Source organism: Stegostoma tigrinum, chromosome 32 (genome assembly GCF_030684315.1).
Source record: "Stegostoma tigrinum isolate sSteTig4 chromosome 32, sSteTig4.hap1, whole genome shotgun sequence".
NCBI lineage: Eukaryota > Metazoa > Chordata > Chondrichthyes > Orectolobiformes > Stegostomatidae > Stegostoma > Stegostoma tigrinum.
In genome coordinates, this window is record NC_081385.1 from 6,065,742 (window position 1) to 6,076,266 (window position 10,525).

The window sequence follows — 10,525 nt, forward strand, 5'->3', positions numbered from 1 at the left end:
TCCCTGTGTAATATATATCCACATTTCTTTTCCAACACCCAGAACCATCTCTTGTGTGATTGTGACTGCAATGAGTTTCCCTTTCCTCTGTACATTGGAGGGGATGTGACTAGGGCGAGGACAGAAATCACTGGCAGCCCCCCCCGCCCCCTCCGCCCCCCCTCCACTGCTGTTCCTGGCCCGAACCCCCGATGCTGTGTCTGATCCAGGCATAGCAGAACCTGTAAGAACCATGAGAACAATTCTAGGACCCTGATGGACCCCAAGTGTGACAGGATGTTACCTCACTCTCAGAAATCTTATTTCCTAGAGGTGTGCCCGTCATCCTCAACTGGGATCACAACAATCCCAATTCATTTCTAGTTTTTACCTCTTGTAATTATCTCTCCTACTTTCCTGAAGTTGTTCACAGCCACATCACTGGGACAAGTGTATGAGTGTCTGACACGGAATGTCAAGTCTAGGGATGTGACCCAATAACCATGGTACACCCTCCAGAGACAGTACGGAGTGAGTGCCGCACAGTCAGTGGGAACATCTGTCTGCCACCTCATACCAGATTCAGTGGCACTATTTTTAAAGGACATGATGGAATTTTCCTGCTGTGGATAGGTTCTAGCTATTTGGTTTGCAAGAAGATGGCTTTGAAGCTCATCACAGCAGCTGATGGAACTTCAATGGAATTGATCAGTCTTGAGTATAAAGCTAGTCACAGTGGTGGTGACTATAACAGCTGTGATCTATTGTTAAAAACCTGTATCATTCACTTATGCTCTTAAAGGAAGGAAATCTGCTGTCCTACATGAGACTCCAAACCAATAGCAATGTGGTTGACTCTTGGTTGCTCTCTGAAATGTTTGAGCAAGACAAGCAATTCAAAAGCAATTAAGGATGTGCAACAAATGATAACCTTACCAGCAACACCCACATTCTATGTAGACAAAAAATGACCACATTGCTGTTTTACAAGCTTAATGTACACAAAGTGGCTGCACATGTTACATATGACCATGTGAGAGGTGCTATGGAAATGCAAATTGTTTCTTCTTTTTAAAAATTCAAGATATTGACTAAATTCAATTCAAGGGTTTTCTGGGAATGAGCTGAATCCAAGTGAATCTCTCCTTACTGTCTCCTAGTTCAGTGTTGTTCCCATGTGTAAGCTGATGCTGGATGTGGAGCAGAAATTCACCGGGGACACCAACTGTCATCTGGTCTTCTAGTGGATTATCTGCAAAACAGGAGAGACAAAGACCTCTCTGAGGAAGGGTCTAGGCCCGAAACGTCAGCTTTTGTGCTCCTGAGATGCTGCTTGGCCTGCTGTGTTCATCCAGCTTCACACTTTATTATCTGGGATTCTGCAGCATCTGCAGTTCCCATTATCACTGAGACAAAGACTAGGCCAGGTCACTATATGTGATGTTCAGTGGCTGGGGGAGGAGAGTAAACCTGTGTGAATGGGACGCTGTGGTGACAAGGTAATGCCACTGTACTGGCAATCCAGAATCCCAGGTTGATGTTCTGGGGATAACAAAGTGTGGAGCTGGATGAACACAGCAGGCCAAGCAGCATCTCAGGAGCACAAAAGCTGACGTTTTGGGCCTAGACCCTTCATCAGAGAGGGAGATTGGGAGAGGGTTCTGGAATAAATAGGGAGAGAGGCGGAGGCAGACCAAAGATGGAAAGAAAAGAAGATAGGTGGAGAGGAGAATATAGGTGGGGAGGTAGGGAGGGGATAGGTCAGTCCAGGGAAGACGGACAGGTCAGGGAGGCGGGATGAGGTTATAGGTAGGAAATGGAGGTGCAGGTTGAGGTGGGAGTAAGGGATGGGTGAGAGGAAGAACAGGTTAGGGAGGCGGAGACAGGCTGGACTGGTTTTGGGATGCAGTTGGGGGAGGGGACGAGCTGGGCTGGTTTTGGGATGCAGTAGGGGAAGGGGAGATTTTGAAGCTTGTGAAGTCCACATTGATACCATTGGGCTGCAGGGTTCCCAAGCGGAATATGAGTTGCTGTTCCTGCAACCTTCGGGTGGCATCATTGTGGCACTGCAGGAGGCCCATGATGGAAATGTCATCTAAAGAATGGGAGGGGGGGTTAAAATGGTTCGCGACTGGGAGGTGCAGTTGTTTATTGCGAACCGAGCGGAGGTGTTCTGCAAAGCGGTCCCCAAGTCTCCGCTTGGTTTCCCCACTGTAGAGGAAGCCACACCGGGTACAGTGGATACAGTATACCACATTGGCAGATGTGCAGGTGAACATCTGCTAAATATGGAAAGTCATTGTGGGGCCTTGGAGGAGGTGTGGGGGCAAGTATAGCACTTCCTGCGGTTGCAGGGGAAGGTGCCGAGTGTGGTAGGGTTGGAGCGAACAAGGGAGTCATGGAGACAGTGGTCTCTGTGGAAGGCAGACAAGGGTGGGGATGGAAAAATGTCTTGGGTGGTGGGGTCGGATTGTAGATGGCGGAAGTGTTGGAGGATGATGCGTTGTATCCGGAGGTTGGTGGGGTGGTGTGTGAGAACGAGGGGGATCCTCTTGGGGCGGTTGTGGCGGAGGCGGGGTGTGAGGGTTTGCGTGAAATGTGGGAGACATGGTCAAGGGCGTTCTCGACCACTGTGGGGGGTAAGGTTGCGGTCCTTGAAGAACGTGGACTTCTGGGATATGTGGGAGTGGAATGCCTCATCCTGGGAGCAGACGTGGCGGAGGCGGAGGAATTGGGAATAGGGGATGGAATTTTTGCAGGAAGAAGTGTGGGAGGAGGTGTATTCTAGGTAGCTGTGGGAGTCAGTGGGCTTGAAATGGACATCGGTTTCTAGCTGGTTACCTGAGATGGAGACTGAGAGGTCCAGGAAGGTGAGGGATGTGTTGGAGATGGCCCAGGTGAACTTGAGGTTGGGGTGGAAGGTGTTGGTGAAGTGGATGAACTGTTCGAGCTCCTCTGGGGAGCAAGAGGCGGCATCGATACAGTCATCAATGTAACGGAGGAAGAGGTGGGGTTTGGGGCCTGTGTAGGTGCGGAAGAGGGACTGTTCCACATAATCTACAAAGAGGCAGGCAGAGCTGGGGCCCATGCAGGTGCCCATGGCCACCCCCTTTGTCAGTTGGAGTCGAAAGAGAAGTTGTTGAGGGTGAGGACGAGTTCGGCTAGGCGGATGAGGGTGTCGGTGGAGGGGGACTGGTCAGGCCTGCGGGACAGGAAGAAGCAGAGGGCCTTGAGGCCATCTGCATGAGGAATACAGGTGTATAGGGACTGGACGACCATGGTGAAAATGAAGTGTTGGGGTCCAGGGAATTGGAAGTTCTGGAGGAGGTGGAGGGCGTGGGTGTTGTCACGGATGTAGGTAGGGAGTTCCTGGACCAAAGGGGAGAAAATGGAGTCCAGATAGGTGCCCCCACTGCATCACAAAACCAGCCCAGCTCGTCCCCTCCCCCCACTGCATCCCAAAACCAGCCCAGCCTGTCTCCGCCTCCCTAACCTGTTCTTCCTCTCACCCATTCCTTCCTCCCACCTCAAGCCGCACCTCCATCTCCTACCTACTAACCTCATCCCACCTCCTTGACCTGTCCATCTTCCCTGGACTGACCTATCCCCTCCCTACCTCCCCACCTCCCCACCTATACTCTCCTCTCCACCTATCTTCTTTTCTCTCCATCTTCGGTCCGCCTCCCCCTCTCTCCCTATTTATTCCAGAACCCTCTCCCCATCCCCCTCTCTGATGAAGGGTCTAGGCCTGAAACATCAGCTTTTGTGCTCCTGAGATGCTGCTTGGCCTGCTGTGTTCATCCAGCTTCACACTTTGTTATCAGGGATTCTCCAGCATCTGCAGTTCCCATTATCATTGATGTTCTGGGGAGCTGGGTTTGAATCCCCCCAAGGCAGATGGTGAAATTCAAATTCAGTAAAATCTAGAATAAAAAAGGTATCACACAACTACTGCCAATTGTAGTAAAACTTCATTAATGTCCTTTAGTTAAGTAACACTATTGTGCTTACCCAGTATGGCAATGTTTGAGTCTAGATGGTATGAGCGATATACGGGTCAGGTGGATTAGCTGTGGTGTATACAGGGAGTGGGTCTGGATGGGATGCTGTTCAGAGGGTCGGTACAGACTCGATATGCTGAATGGCCTCTTTCTGTCCTGTAGGCACTGTATGATTCTACACCCACATCAATGTGGTCGATTCTTAACTGCTCCTGGTCTAATTAGGGATGAGCAATAAATGCTGACCTAATCAATGATGCCTACATCCCACAAACAAGTGAAAAACAAACCACTGGGTGCTGCAGCCATGAGCACAAATTTGTTTGTGCAGTTCCGCACGCATCTCCCCAAAGGTGTCAGCTTTGCCTCAGTCGGGGAGCCAGGTCTCGTCTCTGAATCGGGTGAAGCCCCACTCCTGGATGTAGTCAGGTGAAGTACTGACGGAGGGCTGACCATGTCCACATTGAACTCCAAGACAGATGTTATTTGCCCAGTTCTGAGGAAGGGTCACTGGACCTGAAACTCTGTTTTCTCCTTCACAGATGCTGCCAGACCTGCAGAGCTTTGCCAGCAACTTTGTTTTTTGTGATAACAAGGTGTGGAGCTGGATGAACACAGCAGGCCAAGAAACATCTTAGGAGCAGGAAAGCTGACGTTTCGGGCCTAAACCCTTCTTTTCTTCCTGCTCCTAAGATGCTGCTTGGCCTGCTGTGTTTATCCAGCTCCACACCTTGTTTTCATAGATTCTCCAGCATCTGCAGTTCTCATTATCTCTGATACAACTTTATTTTTGTTCCTGATTTGCAGCATCCGCAGTTCTTTTGGTTTTTATTATTTACCCAATGTGTGTATTCAGGAACTGACACTGAGGCACTCTGAAAGCTTTGTTCCCATTTATCTGGTGCGTTGTATAGCACAGGATAAAGCCAGAGCCGAAAACAATCTGTATCACACAATCAGTAACTAGTCTCAGTGAAATCTTTGACCAAAGTTTGTCACGTGCATTAAAAATAATAATTGGAGTTAAAATCAAATATTTTAGGGAATTAAAACCAACTCGCAGCAATGAGTAAATATTGTTATGAAACTACAGTAAGTCTCACGTTATGAAATCCCGAGAGCAGCTCACTGTTCTGTACACTTCCTGATACTATGAGAAATTTTCCCCAACCTCAGGGAATCCCTTAAAATAAAACCTCACTAATAGTCTGAAGTTAATTCTCACGTCTGAAATGATAATGGGTCCTGTGACCCTGGTTCTTACCCATCTCCTTCCTAGGCTGTACGTGGACAGTGCTGAGGTTCCTGCCGTGACCCATGGCTGCCAGCAAAACTGGTTTCTCCTGATTCCTGACAATTCAAGTGTATGAGAGCCTCAAATAACTGAGAGATCAGGTAAACTGAAAGAGGAAAGATTAGGGCAGAATTTTAACAGATGTTAAAAGTCCCCTCAGCTTCCATCCTACTCTCCCAACTTCCTCTATCCTCCTCTTTCCTCTTTCCCAGACCTTCTCACGTCCCTTACAACTCCCCTTCTCCCCTCCCCTTTTCTCCTTTTCTTCTGTCCTTCCTTTCTCCCCTCCCATCCCTGCTCCCCTCTTCTCTCCTCACTTCTTTATCTTTCTTCCCTGTCTGACCCTCCTTCCTGTGGAGACTGTAACAGGGCACTGTAACTACCTCATAGAAAATGAGATAACACAGTGTGGAACTGGAGGAACACAGCAGGTCGGGCAGCATCAGAGGAGCAGGAAAGCTGACGCCTCGGGTCGGGACCCTGCTTCAGAAAATTCTGCTCCTCTGGTGATAGTAATTTCTGAAGAACGGTCCTGATCTGAGGCTAAAATTGTGATCAGAAATAATGGGAACTGCCGATGCTGGAGAATCCAAGATAACAAAGTGTGGAGCTGGATGAACACAGCAGGCCAAGCAGCTTCTCAGGAGCACAAAAGCTGACGTTTCGGGCCTGGACCCTTCATCAGAAAGGTCTCCTCTCTGATGAAGTGTCCAGGTCTGAAACGTCAGCTTTTGTGCTCCTATAATGCTGCTTGGCCTGCTGTGTTCATCCAGCTTCACACTTCGTTGTCTCGGATTCTCCAGCATCGGCAGTTCCCATTATTTCTGATCACAATTTTAGCCTCAGGTCAGGACCGTTCTTCAGAAATTACTAACACCAGAGGAGCAGAATTTTCTGAAGCAGGGTCCCGACCCGAGGCGTCAGCTTTCCTGCTCCTCTGATGCTGCCTGACCTGCTGTGTTCCTCCAGCTCCACACTGTGTTATCTTAGACTCCAACATCGGCAGTTCTTACTATCTCATAGAAAACAAGTTCCCTGATTGGGGCACTTAATGTGATCCAATCTGGGAGCCCTGGCTGACAGATATAAACAGTGCCAGAGGTTCTGCTCACTCTGAGAGCTGGCTCTGATGGAGCCAGACCAGTGTCAAGTGCTGTGTAAATAAAGGGTAACTTTGGTGATGGGATACTGGCCTCTGTGGAGTTTTTTCACTCCCCAACTATCTGCCCGCTATCCCTCCTTGCCCACTCCTCCTCACTACCTCTTCTTCTTGCCCCTCCCCAACGCATTTCAACTGTATTTAACTGACTGTCAAATGATTCGAACCTCTCAAGGGCAGCGAAGAGTGTGATAAGAATTCAAGCCTTTCTTTAGATTGCACTGAGAATGGTATTTGGCAGAGTTGAATGAAACTTACAAAAAGTCCCTTTAGGATCAGAAACAGAATTCTTTTCACACGGAGTCATCACGCAAGATAAATCTCCCGATAACAGCCATAGTGGTCAAACACCGGAGAAACATTTCAGACATAGTGGATGCTATATTGGGAAGAGGTTAGTATCACTCTGCATGACTGAAATTAAATGAACCTTAACCGTCTTGAATGATTAGAAAAACAGGAACTTCTACCAAAATGTCTCACACAGATATAATGCAAATTCCCCACTTTTGGATTTCAGACATGAAATATATCAAGTCTGGGTCACTACCCAGGCTTTCAGAAGTTACTCCAGAGAGTGCAGAAGGAGCTGGTAAATCCCCTTGGCTTATCCCGTGCCCACTCACTGAAACCGGAGGTTCTGTGTTCATCCTTTCAGTACAAGTATCCAGTTTTATGCATCGAGAAAGGAATTCATTCATTAAAGTTTAAATGAATCAAATTCATTAAAATGTCCAAGGCCATTCTTAGTATCTGAATGGTCCCCACACTTGCCCCTGTTGTATCCCAGCTGGACGCCTTACTTCACCCTCCTGCCCATTTGTATCCCAAACTCTGTCACTATATAAATCGAATCAATACACAGGCTTTGAACGTTCAGGTTACTGGGATCCTGTGGAAGAGTCAATTCCCTGGCTGCAGGCACAAGTGGCTTTCCAGTCGTCTGAGTTGTATTACTGGGCAGAGTAGGAATCACAATACAAAACCCACAAAGGCACCAGCCCAACCACTCAGATTGCAAGATCAGAGGGACGTTCCGGAGAAACAGCATTCAGAAGTGACCACCCCCCCTCGCCCCATGAGTGCTCAGCACCCTGGGGTGGCATTGATCCATACAGGTTTCAGGGACGCAAGCTCTGGCCCTGGTTGGGTTGTCTGCCCAGAAACAAAGTCACTGGAATGACACGGATGCGACTGCACTGTAAGCTGGGTCAGCAGCTGCAAAGGTGCAGGGAGAACAGCTTGGATCTTTCTGCCAGGATATATATTCCCTGAGTCTATTAATATACAGAACCCCTCGTGGCTTGTGTTGGAACGTAAACAGTTTCTGGTCATATTTAGTAAATGTTCCAATCTCACATTTGAAAGGAGGCATCTAGGAGTGCAATGCTCAAATGAAAAATGTGATATTTTTATTTTGTTTTCTAAAATGTCTGAGTTGAACTGTCTGTTAAAGTTCTTGGAAATAATTTGTGAATAAAGTATATTTCAACAATCAAAAGGAAACAAAGTTTCTTCCACTTGCCCTTCTCCCACACCCATCTGCTCTTCCACCCTTCTCCCTCCTCCCCTCCCTATTTTTCTCCTCTTTCACTCCACCTACCCCTGCCTTTTTACTCCATTATCTATCTCACTTTCTCCTTCATCTCCTCCCCTTCTCTTCTTGGCTGAGTTCTGGAGCACGAGTCTTCAGTACTATTGCCAGAATGTTGTCAGGGCCCGTAGCCTTTGCAGAATCCAATGAATCAAATTGCATCTGTGATGCTGGGTACCACTGGAGGAGGCCAAGATAGATCTTCTATCCAGCACTTCTGACTGAAGATAGCTGTGAATGTTTCAGCCTTACCTTTTGCACTGTTGTGTTGGGCACTTCCTTCATTAAGGATGAGGATATTTGTGGATCCTCCTCCTCCAGTGAGATGTTTAATTTCCCACCGCCACTTGTGACTAGATGTGGTAGAACTGCAGAACTTAGATCTGATCCATTGGCTGTGGCTTGCTTAGCTCTGTCTATCATTTGCTGCTTGACCCGTTTGGTATTAAAGTACTCCTGTTTAGTAGCTTGACCTCATTTGACACCTCATTTTCAGGTATGCCTGGTGCTGCTCCTGGCATGCCCTTCTGCACTCTCCATTGATACCCTGGCTTGATGGTAATGGTTGAGTGGGGAAATATGCCGGGCCATGAGGTTGCAGATGGTGTTGGAGTACAATTCAGCTGCTGATGATGGCCCAGAGCGCCTCATGGATGTCCAGTGTTGAGTTGCTGGATTGTTTGAAGCCTGTCCCAGTTAACACAGTGATAGGGCCACACTATGGAGGTTGTTCTGAATGTGACGGCAGGGCTTCATTTCTACAAGGAAAGTGCGATGGTCACGTTGTCTGAGATATTCTTGAGAAATTCTAATAAATTAGTCAATCGCATTTTCCCTTTTGTGCTGACTCTGCTTGATTAGATTATGATTTCCAATGTTCTGCTGTTTCTTGCTTAATAGTTGATTCTAATACTTTTTCCAACAATTGACATAAGGCTAATCAACCAACAGTTATCCTCCTTTTGCTTCCTTTCCTTTTTGAATAGGAGTTCCACATTGGCTTATTCTCCAGGCTTTTGGAAAATTGCAACCAATGCGTCCACCAGCTGTAGCTTCTTGTTTTAGAATCCTCCTTCTCTCCACACCTATCCTGATGTCCACACACCCATACTTTCTGCCGGGAGCTTAGCGATGAGGAAGAGTGTTGGTGATGGCTCATATCAGAGTCAATAGCAACAATCAGTCCTGCAGCAATGATCTGAGTGAACAGTGGAGGCTGCTGAGGTTTGCTGTTGACAGTGAGATGCCGTAGATACATATTTGAGTCAGCCTGTTCAGATACACATCTGGAGTAGGTGGGACTTTTTTTTTCCTTTATTCGTTGATGGGAGCAGGATGTCGCTGGTGAGGCAACATTTATTGCCCATCCCTAATTGCCCATTTCAGAGTCAACCACATTGCTATGGGTTTGGAGTCACATTTTGGACAGACCAGGTAAGGATGGCAGTTTCCTTCCCCAAAGGACATTAGTGAACCAGATGGGTTTTACCCGGCAATCAGCAATGGGTTCATGGTCATCATTAGATTCTTAATTCCTGGTATTTTTATTGCATTCAAATGCCACCATTTGCCATGGCAGGATTCGAACCCAGGTCCCCAGAATGTTTTCCATGTCTCTGGATTAACAGTCCAGTGATAATACCACTAGGCCATTGCCTCCCCTCCTTGAACCCAGGCCTTCTGGGTCAGAGGTAGGGACTCTACCACCACATCACAAGGCACTAGTGAGAGGCTGTCAGCTTGTGGTATTGTCACTTCCTAATCTTCTTCAGCATTGGAAGGTTAGGGTACTGGCACACCAAAGCTCAAGCAATCAATAACACCTTTCCTTTGCTTCTGACCTTCATTGTTTGTCTGACAAAACTTTTAAAGAAAGAAAGCCCTGCAGTTATGTAGCAAAACTAAAGCAAAGAGCTGCAGTTGCTGGAAATCTGAAAGTTTGCGTCACCTCAGCACCCTACTCAGCATTTAGCTCCATCTTCAGCAATGCCTTTGTCTGCCTTTTATGTATATGTCTCTTTCTCTCTCTCTCTCAGCCCTGCCTCTAAATATGGACAGAGCAGATCATGAGTTGATGAGCATTTAAAATGCCAGGGCATAGTAGGCTGTGAACCAAATGCTGGAAACTGGGATTAGTGTAGGCTGGTGTTTGTCGGTCACATACGCATCATGGACCAAAGGGCCTGTTTCTATGTTGTATGACTCTATGACTCTACCCAGTGTTGTTCAACCACTGGACATCTCAAATTGCTTTACAGCTAAATAAGAACTTCTGTAATATAGTGACTATTGAAACATAGGAAACAGATTCAATCCTCCAAAAAATGTGGAGCTGGATGAACACAGCAGGCCAAGTAGCATCTTAAGGAGCACAAAAGCTGACATTTTAGGCCTTGACCCTTCGCCCAGGCAGCCAAGTTTCTATCCATAAAGGGTTGAGTCAATCTAGGTGACTCCTTCTCAATCAATCAATTTCACCCCTTCAATCTTGGGACCAA